This window comes from Solea senegalensis, linkage group LG2 (assembly GCF_019176455.1).
Source record: "Solea senegalensis isolate Sse05_10M linkage group LG2, IFAPA_SoseM_1, whole genome shotgun sequence".
Classification (NCBI taxonomy): domain Eukaryota; kingdom Metazoa; phylum Chordata; class Actinopteri; order Pleuronectiformes; family Soleidae; genus Solea; species Solea senegalensis.
The window spans coordinates 6,161,401-6,179,459 of NC_058022.1; the positions used below are offsets into that span (position 1 = coordinate 6,161,401).

General features: G+C 40.1%; 1 protein-coding gene across 5 annotated transcripts in view; it reads right to left on the bottom strand.

Moving 5' to 3' along the window:
* The window catches only part of gulp1a (GULP PTB domain containing engulfment adaptor 1a), a 74,784-nt gene that overhangs the window by 42,689 nt on the left and 14,036 nt on the right, over positions 1-18,059 (bottom strand). For 4 of the 5 annotated variants that reach the window (XM_044017017.1, XM_044017018.1, XM_044016995.1 and 1 more), the window contains exon 2: positions 3,272-3,358. The exons of the other annotated variant lie outside the window; for it this stretch is intronic. The gene's annotated coding sequence lies outside the window, so the exon portion shown is untranslated. The remainder of the gene's footprint in view (positions 1-3,271; positions 3,359-18,059) is intronic. 5 annotated transcript variants of the gene reach the window in all.

The window sequence follows — 18,059 nt, forward strand, 5'->3', positions numbered from 1 at the left end:
CTCACTATAACCAATGCTCAATGGTTACTTAGCTCTACACTCACGGTTCACATTTATAATCAGCATGAGGGAGAGACCCTGAATAAACAAGCAGACAACAATGTATTTGACATAATTGACAAAAACAGAGTTGTACTGTAACCTCTAATGAAACAACAAACAAGATTTGAATAAAACTGAGCCTGAACTAAAATCTTTTAAACAATGGATTAACAAAGAAACAAGATTTAATAAAGGAAACTTGTACAGAGCAATGAAAAGGAAAAACCTAGCAGTAAGTGAACATATTAGCGTGACTTGTTTTCAGCAGTGATTTGCTTTATGAGCCAGAAGAACTATATACTCACTCACTCTACTCATGACATGAAATCATAGCTCAGTACCGCCACCTACTGACAAAACAAAGAGAAGACATGGGAGGACCAGAGTCACAATCCTGAGGGCCAAAGAGGTCATCCATGGCAGACCAGGGTCTCCTGGAGGACCCTGCGGATTTATGAATAGTTGGATGTTTTAAACAACATCCAACTAAACAACTTTCCTCTCTGTGTGTATGACGTCTACAAAACAGTAGAAACAACACATGAGTTCTTAGACAGAGATGTTGTTGTAGATTCCAGCTATTGGTGCTTTGATTCGTTCAGGTAAAACTATCTTTTCCACCAAGATACACTTGATGAATGGAGGCAAGAACAGATGCCCAAGGGACTGTCTTCAAATTAATGGTTTGGTGTAAGATTTGGCCCTGTGATGATGGACTGGTGGCCTGTCCATCATCCTGACCTGTCGGGATGTACTGTACCTCAACCTTTTCCCTCTATATGTCAGCTGTGATTGGCACCTGTGCCCTTTCGCAACCCTCATGTGGAGTATAAAGCCGATAGAAGTCAGTGTTTTGGATTGTTATACCTGTGAAAATGCAACCACCCAGACTATAGTTGCAAAGGAGTATTTAGCAGATAAAAAGTTTTAGTCAGGAGGAAAAAGTTCTGAAATGCAGCTTCTCCAGAGTGATTTTACATTTCTGCAGCAGTGTGGGTTGTACTAAAGTAGTCAGCCTCAGAGGCAATGGTGGATGAACTTTTAAAGAAAGTTTAGGACAAAGCCAAACTACCAGTGTGTATGCAACAGTAAGGTATATCTGCAGGAGCATGGTAGCTAGTAGTAGCTTGTGAGCTACCAGTAGCTCCCAGTCCCTTTCCAAGTAGCTCGCCAAAGGTTTCAATAAGTAAACATAAACCTGCTTACAAGCTCATTCAGTTTGTTTTGGGTTGAATTGAGCTATGAGAAAAATAATAATAATAATAATAATTTTGTCAATGTAGCTCTCAGAAGAAAAAAGGTTGGAGACCCCTGATGTAAAACCAAGATGAATGGATGATGACACCACAGGACAGAGACAGCAACAAGCACACCCTCTGCCTTCTCTTACTCATCTCACATGAGTATGAAACAACACTCATATCATTTTAGCGCTGTTTAAAATAAAGAGACGATGAGATGAGGCACGATAACCCTTGCAATTAGCTCGGTGTTGTGTATATGCTGCGACACTCACACCGCGTTTCATAAAGAATAAAAATAGCACGCTCACCGATGTGACACGTTCATAAATCTTAAAGAAGGATTACGCTGGCCTATATATGACCAAAATCTACCTCAATAATTTACTTCTAATCGACACCTCTGTTTCTGCATGATAAGGCATCGGCCAGCCTCGACGCGGAGTCATTTAAATGTGGCCATATTTTACTGTCAGCAACAGTTTTGAACGCCCCTGACAGCAAGGAGAGTGTGGCAGCATATATTTTCAAATGATGGAATGAACACGTTCTTTGGGCCATGTTTACTCTGAACGGACAGTCAAAGTGTATAGGAAGAAAAAGATTCAAGACAAGGCACTCAAAGGTATGCTGCTATAGGGACACACTATTCATCTCCTGTCTGACCCAAGGACATCAGTCAGTCAGTCAGTCATCATCTACCGCTTTATCCTCCACCAGAGGGTCGCGGGGGTAACCACTACACCACCGTGTGTCCCACCCAAGGACATATGTGATCCAATGTTCTATATCTCAGTCATTCTCAGTGCAAGAAAACATCTCCTCTTGGCCTCTGAAATAATGGCTTACACTAAAGACACACTAGACTTTTTAGTTTGGATTTATGGACCAAAGGAAGCCAGGCTCATCAGTTACACACTGATTAAATACACAAACAAAAACGATTCCGCATGCATGTACAATGCGATACGGGGACGCATGGTCCATGATACCGATAATATCGCGATAAAAATCAATATATTGCAAGGCAATCATAAAGCGATATATGACGATATCTGTCTAACTTAAGAAACGTCTGAAAAGTTATATTCATTCACAACATAGAGAACAAAGTGTGTCGATTATCGTATGTCCACGATACCAATAATATCACGATACAAAAATCAATATATTGCAAGCCAATCATAAAGCGGTAATCTGTCTAACTTAAGAAACATCCGAAAAGTTCTATTCAAAGTGTGTCGATTATCGTATTGCACAAGAAAGGATGATGATATATCACTAAATCAATATTTCTTACCCACCTCTAGTGTCTTCACACTATTAGAAGAAGAAGTATAAGCATTTGAGAAGTATTTATGCAGCACCTAAAGTCATTCATATGCTGCGATGGTTGTTTGAGTGGAATCAGTATTGCTATACATATTCAATAACGTATATAACCAGCTGATCATACCACAAATTTTGGCAAAAATATTGAAAATACCCCCATTAAACACTTGTCAAATCCCCAAATCAGCTAAATCTCATAATGACAGCTCACAGCTGCTTCTTGTCATAATTACTCAACAAATGCAAGCAGGCAGGATTTCCAGATGAACAGCTGTCTGACACAGTCAGTGTGGGGAGAGGACAATGGAGGAGTTTGGCTATATAAAAAAAAAAAAATCACAACACACGGTGCTGACAGTCAGTGTTGACTATGTGTCACTACCGCATACAACCACACTCGCACAAAAAACTTTAAATACAACTGAAGATAAGTGAAAGTGAAGCAGCCAGTGTGAGCCACTTGGCTTAGTGCTTTTGTGTGGACAGGGGAAGGAAGCTGCCAAACACTGGACTGCCGTATCGACAGCGAAAGTGTATTTATAATATCTTATATGGAATTTGACTTGTGTCAGGGGGAGCTGTATGTGCGAGTGTGCATTATCATGACAGCAATAACGTCTCAGGCAGTCCTGAAGAGGGCAGATAAAGAGTCTTACTGTTTACTGTGGACTCTTGATGCTCAGGTTCCTTTGTTGTGCCTCACTTATCTAAAGGCTGATGGGCACTCATTGGTGCGGCATTTTCTGGAAGTGAAAAGAGACAAGAAGAAATTAATAATGAAGCCTTCAGAGATGCATGAATTGAATGCGACTTCAAATTGTAGACTAATTGCGATGGGCGATGGTTGCAACAGTTAGAAAAAAACCAAGTTATTTTTTGGAAGCAACTTGATTTCATTTTCTGCAGAGGATAAAAAATCCGAGCTTGACGGAAATATTCTATTATTTCGGCTGCAATTAAGGCTGCCATAGTTTACCGCTTGACTGACAAACAGAAAGAAAGAATAAGCCTAAACTTAAACAGGACAATCCTGCTAATAGTGTTACAGATATATGCATGAGACAGAGTACAAATAAGTGACCCAGGACAGTACGGAAATGAAACTGATGAATAAAAAAAAAAAGAAATCACAAATCAGCATATAATCAGCCATAGTTATTATATTTTGTGGATAAAAGGCTTAAGGTGCTGACTCAGCTCTGTCCCCCCAGTAGCACAGAATTGTTTATTCAGGCTCCGTGGGCTTAACCTTCTGCTATAAGGCAGTTCTATTCATTTAAACTATTGAGTTTATGGCACGGAGTCAGCGATGGAGATTTGTGAGCTCTCAACGTTTATTAATGGTTTAAAGAAAGCAAACAAAACACACTGATCAATCACTCTCAAAATTGAAAGAAAAAAAAAAAAGAAGAAGAAATCTATGAAATGCCTTTCTGGCAAATGTGAAATCAAAAGCAAACTGAACCATTTGAGAAAAATGATGTATGTTTGTGTCTTTATGACTTAATGTTTCTCTCCACCAGAGCTCTGAATTTACTTTTTTGGAGGCGATAGCATAAAAACAAATATACAAGGACACTCACTTTAAGATTGAACTAGGTTGTTTATACACTTGTGAAAAGCAGAGGCAGGTTTGCTCTATTATGCATTGCCCTGTGGAATCTGTGAGAAATGACATTTATAGATGTAAAGGGCAGGAAGTGTTAATGGATGTGAAAAGTCTTTTTGTTCACAGCACTTGATTGATTCGCGATTGCAGTGCTTTCCTCACATATGCTGCTGCAGATCATCCCCACCCACACACACACACACACACACACACACACTATAGTTTTGGAATTTTATTACCATGATTTTGAGTTCATCATATTTATTGCTGAGCTCTGCAGGTTCACGATCCTATCAGTAACAAATACATCAAAACACCTCAGCCAGGGAGAGGAAAAATGGCCCGTTTCTACCAGCAGAGAAAAGGGGAATTAATTAAAAACAAAATTGAGACCATCTGCATCTTTTTGGGGGTGGGGTGGGGGATTCTGTCAGTATTCAGACAGACACTTGAAGGAGAGGCAGAAAAAAATAGGGTGATGGAAAAGTGACACGCAGTTATGGTCTGGCTGCCTGGGAGCAGAACCAAGTTGACTAAAATTGCTCAAGGAAGAAACAGTCGTGTGTTGTGTGCCCTACTTTCATGGACTGTCTTCTCCTTCCTCATATTATCATTTTCACTGCAGCACAATCAAGGCTTGCCACAGGAGACAGAATTTCTCTTATTCTGTCCTATTATTCACCACGGTGTATATGAGCAGATGAATGGCATACGAGATGCCAGATTGTTCCTTTTCATCAGGGCAGTCCAACGAATTACATGACATTAAATGGTTCAAAGGTCAGCAGAGACGGTTTTAAGTCACCAAAAAACATGCTGCTGAAATGTTTTGGTACGTTGAGCCGGTGAAGTTTCATTTCTCTTTCAAAGGAATACTTCACCGATTTGCATTTATCTTAAGACCCACTCATAGGGGGACGGGACCTCATTCCCAGAATGTAAACAATGTCCGCCATTTTTGCTAACAGTGACGCTAACAGGACCAAGTGTCACTATTTCTCGACTCAGGGGAAGCTGAGGTTGGGAAGCACAATTTTTCAAAAATACTAGCCCTATTCTAGTGACACAAAGCTAAATGCAAATTGGTATTTCTGTGTGGTTTTGTGTGGCCCCGGCACACGGTCACATAGCCGTGCTATCCACGCTGCCTGTGCTTGGAAGCCCCATGAGAGACGGTGGCATGTGCTCAATGAAAACATGTCTGCCAACAAGGACATCAGGAAGACAAAAAAAAAAAAGATCTTAGCCACTTAACAGAAGGCTCACTAATGAAATCTATGCCGTCCTAAGAGTGTGATATCTTCCATCCATCCATATTCTACCACTTTATCCTTCACAGGAGGGTTGCGGGGGGTGCTGTGCCAATCTCAGCTGACATCGCAGAGCCACATATAGAGACAACCAATCATTCACTCTCACGCCTACAGTTAATTTAGCATGTCCATATTGCATGTTTTTGGACTGTGAAAGGAAGCCAGAGAAGCCGGTGAAAAAGGCTATATGCCACTTAAATCACTCACGATCCCAACAACAAAGTCCATAGAGAAAATCACTCATCTTATCAATCTGACATTGACGTAACCCAAAGTTGTCATCTACTGCTGCCTTCATCTGTAAGTGCACTTCAGCTATGGCAGAAGTGCACCAGCAACTCCCACATCCCTGTGAGCTAAAATCACAGATTTTCTCAATAGAGTTCGGTGCAGGAAAATGGGTGGTTTACAAAGTGACAATAAAAAATCTGTCTAACAGCAAGATAAAGTGGCAAATGTTTTCTTAAGATAGGGTAGTACTTAACACAATCACACTTCAAAAGACCCAAATTATCTCTTTAAAGTTAATGGAAACTCTTGCGACACAAACCTCTCTAGAAGTTATTATTAGGACAATAGTTGACTGCGGGAAGTCGAGTTATACTTCAACTCATTCATCTTCTTAATGCACACTGGGACAACAACAAAGACAGAAATGCACAGCAACTTTCTAATCCTGCTCATTGCCCTGGTGTGAGAAGGGTTAAGTCCAAAGGGCAGGGGAGGCTTGCTTGCTCGGAAGGACGGAGCTCTAGTTTATTAATCATTTTGAGGCAAGTTCTGATCGTTTGACAGGAAGTCAATTTCAAAACAAACTTTCCTTGATATATTATTCCAAGTGAAGATATTTCATATGCTCCAATATTTAAGACGACTTAAAAAAACATCAACCCACCCCAAGGTCTCCAGGAACGACACACTCATCAGAGTGGAGGGGCCGCGGTCGTGAAAGATGCCAAAAACTGTAATTAGACATTTTTTGTTATATTTGGAGCAGAAAATTGGATTATAATCCAAAAAGAAGGATTGTAATGTGTCTCATGTAATATATCAAATACAGTGTATGGCATCTAAGTGAGTGTAAATAAAATAGATTTGTACCATGAGTTAGTGTGAAGAACCCAGCCCTACGTAACAGTAAAATATGAAGATTCTCTTTGAAAACTGTTAATAAAGATCTGTTTCCCCCCTCTTGGCTGTGCAGCATGAAGTTTCCCGATAGCAAAAGCCCATGATGTGGGCAAAAGAGATCCAGTGCGCCAGATGCTGGAGGTGGTAGATAAGAGACATGCGACATACTGATAGCACCCTCCTGGCTCGGGCCCATCTCACTTCCTGAGGGGCAGAAACTCCTGCCTGCATTGTGCAAGAAGAAGGTACACGTTGGTGTGATTATCTTAAAACCCACCGCGCTCTGACCTGCACACAGACGAGAGGATACATGGTCGAAATGCATCTGCTTTGAAACAGTATGGGGCAAAAAAAATAGGTTGATCCAAATAGCAGGCAGAGAGACTTTGTGACTCCTAAGGCTTTCTGGAAAAAGCTCATCCTTCATGGCACATTATCAGTTTCACAACAGGGAAAAAGATTATGACCATCACGGGATATAGAGCATAGCAAATGTAGCTTCGGAAGAATCTTATAATGTAAATCTCAACCTTACTCCAATTTTAATTTCAAAACTTTGACTACTGATAATCTGGGCTAATGGAAACAATTTTCTTTTACAACCCGGATCTCACTTTTTGTAAACTGAGCCATAATTCTATTTGTTTATGACAGGGCGTTTAATTTACCTGTTTTATAGCTGAGATGTGGGCACAAGGTGACCAGGGGACGCAGCTGTAGGACGAGACATTAAAGTGCTCACACAGATCAGATATGCCCAGCTTGACAAAAGTATTTGGGGAAAAACTAATTTGGAAGCAATAACCGAGGTAAAATCACTTTAAATGACATGCGATAGCTCACGCTTTATGGTCTGCGGTCTTCTCATGCTGGAAAAAAGAAATAAAATAAAATCTGAAAATGCAATCGCAGTCTGTTGTTGAAGATAATGGAATACAAGTGAACCTGCCTAAACAGTTGTGTTGATTCCATATATTGTGAATTCAGTAGCTATTTTGTCTTCATTTACACACTATTGCAGATACTACACAGGCTATGCCATGAATCCTTATTCTCTGAGGGAACTTATGTGCCTTTTGAAGTACTCCAGTAAACACTATTTACAGTGATTGTCATTATTTTTTGCTGTGCTGTAGTTTAAAATCATTTCTTTTTCAACTTGGATCCAGTCATCGAGAACCACTGGAGCTGACCATTTTTTGTTTTGCTTGCAGCTGGTACATCTAACCAATCTACCAAGCTTGTGGTAGACAATACAAACCAGATTGCCTCATGTCTGTTCAAATATGATGAGGTGGTAAAGGTGAATCTTGTGGACCACACCAACTCTCCTCTCTTCTTCTTCAAAGTTGGCCGTACCCAAGTATTCATTTTCTTAGTAAGTAATTAGTTTGAGCACCAGCTCATCATCGCCGGATGTTGACAACACCCATTTATTTCCCGTACGTATAATTAATTCGCTTAATCACATCCTGCTTAATGCGAATAGAAAGGACACATTGAAATTCAACACTGCAATTTCATGTCGTCGCCACTTATGAGGAAAGGATTTGAGACTTTTAGGTTATTGGTTCCAAACCCCACAAGTGAGGAATAAACTTTCTTCCCACAGAGACGCAAATATCTTTCAAACCTGAGATCTACTGAAGGTAAAGTAGAAAAATCACAAAGGAGGAAAAACATTAGCTGGACCTCTCGTGTGCAAGGTCGGAGTAAGTCTCCTGAAAAGATAAGCGATTTGTAAGAGGTGCACACACTTAATGTATCACAGAGAGGACTTACCAGCACTACACTTACACCCAAACAGAGATTTTTGAAGTTTACAGCAGCATTAATGTACAACCTGACCCAGTTAAATTACTAACTAAAGATTCCATGTCACCTTCAGTATAACTAGGCTGAACCTTCCATTCCACTTGATCAAACCAGGCTCCCTCCTCGTGTGCTCACAGTTGGTTGACAAGCAACGCGGAAAAGGGGATTTTTCTATTATTGATAACATGTCCCCAGTCTACGTAATCGGTTTGAAATAAATATTGAAGCATTCCACATCTCTGGTTCTGCTGAGCCGGGATAACATGCGCCATCAATTCTTTTACTTAATGTCTAAGTGAATTTTGCTTTTCTCTTAGAAGATCTTGCCCACTCGCTTATTTTTCGGTTTATTAAAGGCCTTATTTGTTGTACTTATGACCTTACCAATGACAAATTCCTAGTCTGACATCTCCAGCTTCAAAGTTCCACTGAGTTTTTTTTTTTTTAAATCAATGGCCTCTGGAAATAAAAAGCTCACACTGACTTTGCAGTCTCACATGTAGTGATGCTCTTTCCACAAGATATTATGTTGAGAGTAAAGCCAGCTGTGTACTTCCTGGAGGATCTAACTTAACCATCGGGTTTGCAGTGCCCAAGTCTGGACGCAGGGAATAAGACACATTCCAACCAAAGAACAATGCTACGGCTCCCTCAAACCCAATCGCACCGACTTATCAGACTACTAGGTGTAAAAATGACCTTGAATGCCAAGTCCTCCATGATATGATTTCATCTGACCTTCTCAGGATGAGGCCTAGACGTAATACAATCTTGGATGTGTCTGAACGTCTTCCACTCCTCAAACACATCCCAGCCTTTAAATTGCTGATTACATTGCTCGGGCCTCATTGTGTGCTCACAGGCAGCTGATTACCTTGTTGGCAAGCGTATCATAGACGAGTAGAGTTTTGAGAGGTCTCTGTCTGCCAGAGTCAAAACAAATAGCTGGGGAATAAATAAAATGGCACCAAATATGAGCCTAATCATGGACGGATACACAATGTTCCTTTTTTTATCAACACAAGAAATACTGATGCTGCTGCTCCCAGCGACCACTATACTAACCGTTTACAAGAAACTCGCATCACTTCGACTGCCGATAGTCACCGCTGATTTAATGCCACGCTGAAAGGTGACGCGAAAATTGAACAATAATTCAGAATGATTACCAGTTTTATTACCATAACAACCAAACACTTAAACTTAATGTTCCGTAAGGAGACCAACAACCACAGGCTCAGAGAATCACTTTGAGCTGTAGCCAAATTCAGTAACTGGCAAAGATGCTTCTGAACTTGCGGTACTTAAACTTAAACTTTAATTAAACTTGGCCACTGGCTGGGAGAATTAGTTTTTTGCTTTCCTGGATGCAGATAACTGTGGTTAAATTGTGTATTTTGCTTCTGGTTCCTAACTGAGAGACACAACCCAGCCGTAATTGGAGCTGGTCTAATTCCCTCTACGATTCTTATCCAATCAACTTTAGTGTAGGAGCGACATCTTTCTACAGGAGGAAAGGAGAATATGACGTCCCACAAGTCCTTGCGGTGCAACCTTTTAGAGAGACGCAACATTGTCGTCAACGGACATAAATGTAGACATGACAGAGAGACCGTTTACAGCAAAAGCGACAAAAACCTTTGTAAATATTCATGATTGTTTGGGTTCCTCGTCCATAATCGTGAATATTCCCACACCAAAGTGCACACAGTGGTGAAATGTTGAGATAAAGGCACATATTTAAAGATTTAAATAGGTTTTGTTCAGTGGTTCAAATCTGTTGTTTCTTGTGTCCTTCAATGAAAGCATACCTTTGTGCCTCAGGCTGATTCTCACTTAAACAGACACATAAAAAAAAACGGTTATATGCTGTAAAACGTGTACATTTTTCAACGTTTTAGTCCAGAGCTTGTTTTTATTGTACTTGAACAGATGAATGTCTTGTTACAAGTAACTGAGAGTATAATCTTGAATGGAATGTGTCCAGTACAAAGTTCCTGCTGTATCTTCCATTATAAATAAAGTTGATAAAACATAACCTTAGTGTCAGCATAGATGGATTTTCTTTTCCCCCACGGCTCTCTTCTCCTAGGTTCTTACCAATTCTCCTTCAAATCGCTCTTCAACCTTGTGGCATTTTTCACCCGGGTCAAGGAAGAGAGGATAGGAAAGAGATTTATTTTGACTTTCTGACTGCAGTCATGTTGTCCGAAAAGCCCTCAATTTCTCCCAAAATAAAGACTCCATAGACCTCAGAGAGGAGTCATTTTATGTCTTGTGGGAGTGAATTTTCTGACTTTTCATAGGACTTTATAAAATGCCAGTGATGCAGCTTTTATGGTCCTAGTTGATGGTATAATATACTAGATGTGAATGATATTGATTTTGTGTGTAAAATGCTTTCTATTGGCATCGAAGCTTTAAAGCAATCTACGGCAAGTTTGTGAGAAATAAGCCTTTTGTTTGCAGACAGGAAACTAAAAGGAATCTTTTACTTTCATTGATAAAAAACAAAACAAAACAAAAGCATTAAGTGTTTATTTTTGTTGAGGGTATATATGTAAAAGTTTTGCAAGCCTACAAATTGGTTACAGTCATAAAAGAAGCCAGTCAGCATTTATTCTCCTCGACTTAATGGAGTGAAAACGGTTAATCTAGCCTGCTGTTACACTTTGTCTCTCTTCAAGTCACAGTCTCTCCATTCTCCACACGTCTCCTTGGGCCCAGTTGCCAATCCAGCACCACAGGGTTCCACTCTGTTTATCCGCGCTTCCTGATTGTGCAGCGAGCATCAAGAAAACCACTCTTCAACTTGAACTCACAAACATTCCTTTGTTGCACTCTTCAGCAACTCCTGGCCTAGCACATTTGTTTTTAAATATGCATTTGCTTCAGGTTTATAAACTCACTTTGTTATCTTTCTTTCCATGTAAGGAAAATGATGATGTTTCGTCTTCTAGCGCGTGGTGTTGTAACTGCAAAAAAAAACTGATATTACTTTTCTGGAAAAAAGCGAGAGGTGTCCTCCATCAAACAGTGATTGACAGCCTCTTCATTTGGACAGAATTAGATTCAGGGACTTCTCTTCTGTCCTCAGAGAAACCAATCAAGCTTTCCAAGAAGGAGTGCACTCCTCGTGAGGTAGCAGTGGTTTAAGGGGAGGGTGGTTGGTGCAGTCTCTTTGGTATATTATGTGTGTATGCTGTATTGTGAGATTCTTCTAAATGAAACATGCTCTTGTCTGGTCAGGAGTGAAAAAAACTTACAATAACAATATTTGGATACACAAACAATATTTCCCAGAAGTTGTTGTTGCTCTATGTCTTTTAAAGTATTTGTTTGCCTCGTGAGAGCTTTTATGTCGCTTTATCTATTATTTCACAGCACCTTTGGTCAACTGTGGTTGTTTTGGATTGGAGGATTTCAAAATAAAAGTGTTTTAACAACAACAATACGTATTTAACATCGTATTGATGATGCAAAATTAATCATTCATTTAAAAAAAAAAAACAACAACAGTAATTAGTAATTATACAGTGATATTGTTTGGAGGGCCACATGAGGCCCATGGGGCTTCTTGGTGATGGGACATTGGCCTCCCAAAAATGGTCAAAGAATGGAAATTAAATGCTCATACAAATGATCTACATCGGACTATAATCCTACAAAATCCCTGGCTTTGTGCAAGTGTATCTTTAAGTATTGATCACACCAAATATTGATTTGATTCAGATTTGTCTTCTATTAGTTCACTTTGCATTTTCAGAATTGATAAAAATAACTTTATGTTTTTTTGAAAATCATACATTTCAGCATTTTCCCTCCACACCGGCCTAAAACTTCTATATGTACGTGAAGAAACGCAGCGGTGGCTGTTTAAGACGCATATTTCTGTTGTGTTTTCAGGTATGTGACATATTAGAAGCAGACATGTCATCGTTTATTTGGAATGTACCTGAATGATCTGTGCGGCATGTAACAGAGAAATATAAGAGGATTTATCGCTGAAAAGACTGACTTTTGTTTTAGCTAAAGAAACTGCCAAGTAAGTGAATATACACTCTGTGCAGTATGAACAGATTAAGCACTTTATCTGCAAGTAATAAGCACTTTCCCTTCAAGTGACTCAAATCAGTGCTATAAACATGTCAAAAAAAAGTAAAACTCACCGAGTGAATCAGCCAAGTCAGAAGACTTGCCAGTGTATTTTGCTCTGCATGTGTGTATATCTCTTTTTTTTGTGTGGGGAAATGTGACCTTTCCAATCTGTTGAACTCTGAGCATCACAGGGGAGGTGATGTGTCGACAGCTGACTTCAGCTATGATTTTGAATTTGACGGGAACTTGGTAGACGATGGGTCTGAGCCACTGTGATGGGGGGGGATCATCCGTTTTCATTAGATTTAATGTCACCTCTGGAAAAGTGAGCGCAGGACACTGTTGAACGTAACACTGACGAATAACAAGGACGCACCTCAGGCAGAGCGACTGTGTGTAAACAAGACTGAGTGAAGACACCGCTACAGCACAGGGATGGACCGTTTATGGTCAGTGTACGCAAAATTACAATTGGAAAACATGCTTATTTTATGACAGGGAAATCAGCATATTAATGATGTGTTGTATTTTCTACTCACTGTCAGACCAGTTACAGCACGATCGAGGAGGCAACGGCGAATGTGATGCAGCTCATTAAGACATTTCACCAACACTCACTGGCAAGTCATTATCTATCCTTAAATTCTCATTTTATTACCATCGTTAGAGTCATTAGTCAAAGACAAGAAGGTATTTCATGTTTATGTCAGGTGACATCATGAAGTGGACCCGTAATTGGAGGTAAACTGGACGATGCTGATATTTAGAAATCATGACGGCCCAACTGTAGCATTTACTCAACAACAATTATTATGTGTATCATTTGCCTGAATTCTTTCTCTGGACCGAGGAGTACTCCAATATTTTTGAATAAATAAATATAAACTTCGACTAAACTTTGTCCCATAAACAAGAAAAATCTTTTTAGCAGCAATTACAACAGAGTGGGAACTTAAATGAACAATCGTTCACTCACTGTCGACCATTTTATTGTCCATACAAGGGTCACTGGTCGCTTAAAGTTTAAGTACCACAGGTTCAGAAGCATCTTTGCCAGTCACTGACTTTGGCTACAGCTCAGCTGATTCTCTGAGCCTGTGGTTGTTGGTATCTTCACACAACATTGCGTTTAAGTGTTTGGACGTTATGATAATAAACCCGGTAATCATTCTGAATTACTGTTCAATCTCCACGTTATCGTTCAGCGTGACATTAGATCAGCGGTGACTATCAACAGTTGATGTTTTGTGAGTTTCTTAAACTGTTAGTGTAGTGGAAGCTGGGAGCAAGGAGAAAAACACACACACACACATGCAGAAAGCCTCTCGTTTGGGTCTTTTTGCTAAAAAGCAATAGTGCTAGCCACTACACCGCCGTGTGGCCCTCTTAAATGAACATAAATTATCAGCTGATTACTTAAATATTATTATCCCGATGCTTATTATTCAAAAACTGCAAAGAATACTCAGTCTACCTCTCCATATTGTTATTTAATCAATGTAAACAATACAAAAATTGTATTTAGATGAGCAAAATTCTTGCTCATCGCTGCATGTTAGACTCATGTTGGACTCTACTCACTCAAAGACTTAAAGTTCAATGCATGTATGGGCCAGAGGCCAAAACAATCTCCTCAGGGGAAATCTTTCTCTGTCAGTGCACAGAGTGGCCGTGACAGGAAATAGCATCGAGGGTAACTAAGCAAACCAAACGCGACTTCAGACTCCCCTCGGCTCGCTGGGATTTAGTGGCTCAGCTCTTTCAGTTCACACGGAGCGCAAACTCCACATGGGGCCGAGTGTGATGGAAAAAAAAAAGAAGAAAAAAGTGAAAAGTATTTTTTAATTATTGAAGGAACCATTAAGCTACAAATTGTTATCACTCGCATAACCATATTTAATTTACTATGGCATGCAGTATTCATCAAGTTCTTGATAATCCTGTCTCAGTGTCCTTGCCACAAAGTCTAACCTCCCCTTTGGGCTTTCAGGTAAGCACCTTCATAAATGCGCTTATCAATCACTGTCGTCCCACCACACCCTATAGCAAAGTCTGTTGGTTGGTGGTGGTGCTCACCTGGTAAGAGCTGCTGCTTTTATAGTGTTTACAAGACAGCAGGTTGCCGTGCAACCTCTGAGCACTGCTACTTCACCAGAGACTGCGACAGTACAGTAAGAAAGTTATCAAAACCTTTGGCTCACTTCCTTCCCGACAATGCTGTTAGCATTTCCCCCTCCCTCCTTCCTGCATCACTCATGAACATGGTGGGGTGGGGGGTTCATTTCATTTAATCATCAACTAACAGCCTAACTTCCCAGGCAGGCAGAGAGAGTACCGTGTCTTTGTGGAGTTCTGTCTCCTGATTGGATTCATTGTTGTGGAATAATGAAAAGTTTCCTTTTGGCCCCATTCAAAACCTGAGTACCTAAGTAAGACTGATCACATCTGGCATTGAAATGGATACTGTAGTCGCAAGAAATAAAAAAAAAAAAGAAGATGTTTTTAATGAGTCTGACTGTGAATGTGTGTATGTGTGAGAGAGAAAGAGACGAAAGAAGTGAATCGTGCTGCTGTAACAAGAACTGAAATAAGAAAATCACCTGACTAACAGAAACTGGGAAGGTAGACGCACGGCAAGCCGTGGCCAAGAGGAAAGGAATTGGGCTCGTAAACAAAAGGTTAGCGGTTCAATCCCGGGCGCAGATAAGTGCTGCCTACTGCTCTGGCTGGTTAAATGCAGAGGACAAACTCACTATCACTAATTGGTTAATTAATTCTAATCTGTCATGAGCATAGATTTAGTTCATGTATGCTCAGGACCTGCATCCTCAAACCAACTCTCAACGTGTTTTGTGATCAGATTTGACCTGTACGTGCATTCTGGACATGATCGAATCACTCAGGACTCGGACTACCATGTTAACACCAGATCTGGACAGGGTCCTGGATTTACTGAGACCCATGTCACTGTGAAAACAATGCTTTTACAAGCCATTTAAAGCAGCAAAAAGCACGTAAGTATCATAGGAACCACCAGACAGTGTATATAAACATTCTGTGTTAAAATGGGGGTTGTTTACCGTCATTCATGAGATGTTCACATTTGAACACGCCCCCATTATATTCACAAATGCTTAACAAGCCGCAACTGTTAATGACTTCACCCTTAAGAGTCTGAACTTCTGCTTTGACGCCTTGAGATTTGCCATTTCCAACCAGAAGTTCACAGACATCATTTGCTACCTATTAGACAGTACATGCTGTCAATCACACTGGAGTCCACTCATATGTGCCATTATCCGTCTATGTTCTATTGAAGAAGACCTGAAACAAGTGCTTGAGGAGCATATAAATATATACTTTTACATCCAGGTTAGTTTCCCAGGGCATGGCAGAAGACTACGTCCACTTTTTATATGCAGTCTATAAAAGTTAACTGCTAAATTTGTTGAAAGGTCCCAGTTCAAGATGTTCTGTTCTTGGCTTATCACGTTATAAAAGTTCAAAAGTTCCAGTCGAGTCCATCAAGAGATGTGTTGAGGAAAAAACCCACTTGCAAAAAAAAAGCTCTTCTCCCCCTGGACTAATTTGATGCATACATCATGTGTGATAAAGACTGTGTTTGTTTTGTTCTAAAATGTTGTCTCTTAGTTTTGCATTATGCATCTGTAAGTCAATACAATACAATGGCTGCCACTAAATAAATTCAATTTGATCAAATCATTAGATTAATAATGACATTTCTTTCAGTTTTAACAGTAGTCTGCGCTGCTGCATACGAGAATCGTTTGATTCACAGCTGCTTCCTTTAACAAACAAACAAGATTGTGCACAGTGGCAGTGTTATCTGTCTTCACTGGTCACTTAGAACCATGGGCAAAGTAAAAAATGACAAATAAGGGCATTTATCCACAGTATATTTAATCAATGCAATGCTTCAGTGTACACTGCACTGACCGCTAAACAAGGTCATTACCAGGCTGAATGAGCTGCATCTCAGGTCTCCTGCAGAGAGACCATATATTATAACTGTGACTCGACTGAATACACAACAACTGACCCTAAATACTGGCAATGTGGCTCTTGATTTTTTTTTATTATATAATATATAATTATATAATAGCTGTGAACCTCAGATCCCTCTATATCCCTTAATCCACAGTGGGCAGGTATAAGTATTCAGAGGCCTACTTTTCAAAGGCAGAGCTTTTTTTTGTTGTTGTTAACTTAATCATCCTCACTCCTCCCACCCAAAAGGAAATTAAGACAGTGTGTCAATGTCAATGACTTTCAATGTTAGGATGCATCAAAGATAGTGTATATTTTAAGGAAACTTAACAAGATGCATAGATTGATAATCTGACAAATGTATTCATTTTAGCTTCCTGTTTTGACAATTAGCTGCTTTTATTGTCTTTTGTGGGAGTTAAGTTTGTATGTTTGGGTTTTGGATTTGTTCAATTCAACAAACAATCAATTTATATGTTCTTCAGTGTTCCTAAAACAACAGGACTGATTAAACCACATGGCGAAGTAGTGGTGTGTGCTGTTGCATAGCAGCAAAAAGACCCGGGTTTGCGACCAAGTTGGAACAAGAGCCTTTCAGCATGGAGTTTGCACGTGGGTTTTCTCCAGGTTCTCCATTTTCCACCCACAGCACAAAAACATGCAGAGGTAAATTGGACACTCGAAATTCACCGTAGGTGTGAGTGCGAGAGTGAACGTCAGCTGGGATCGGTACCATCGCCCCCAGGACCCTCATGTGGAGGATAAAGTGGTCGACGACGGATGTTTGGATGGTTGAACAACAACAACACCAACCCAAAACAAGGGGGGTAAAGACTCTGGGAACTCAACACAAAGACAGATTTTCATTTTGTCCTAATGACTTAAAGGAATACTTCACTGATTCACCAGTGACACTTGGTCCTGTTAGTGTAACTGTTAGCAAAGATGGTGGACACTGTTTACATTCTGACCCCTAAGAGTGGGTCTAAAAAGTGTGGAATTAGCGCTGCAATTCAAGGCTTGTAACAAGTGTCACTGGTGGGCACGTCACAAAAAAAGAGTGGAGATATTTCTCGATTTAGGGGAAACTGAGGTTGGGAAGCACGATTTTTCAAAAATACTACCCCTATTGTACTAATACAAAGCTAAATGCAAATCGGTGAAGTATTCCTTTAAGGCATAACTTCAGTTGCCTTGGACTTACTGTGAGAAATCCATCCATCCATCCATCCATTAACAAGCAGCTAATCCTGTGAAATAACAACATGGAGAGAACATGCAAATTCAACGACAGGCCAGCTGGTTTTCACCCAAAACTCACCCATATCTGTGAGTGCCAACCACTCCACAACCATGTTTAAAGAAATGCCAAGCTAAAATGTTTTATGTTTCTGAAAGACTGTCGCAATATGTCATCATTAGAGGGATAATGATCTCTTTTTAGTGCCGAGTGAGTCACATCATTTTTTT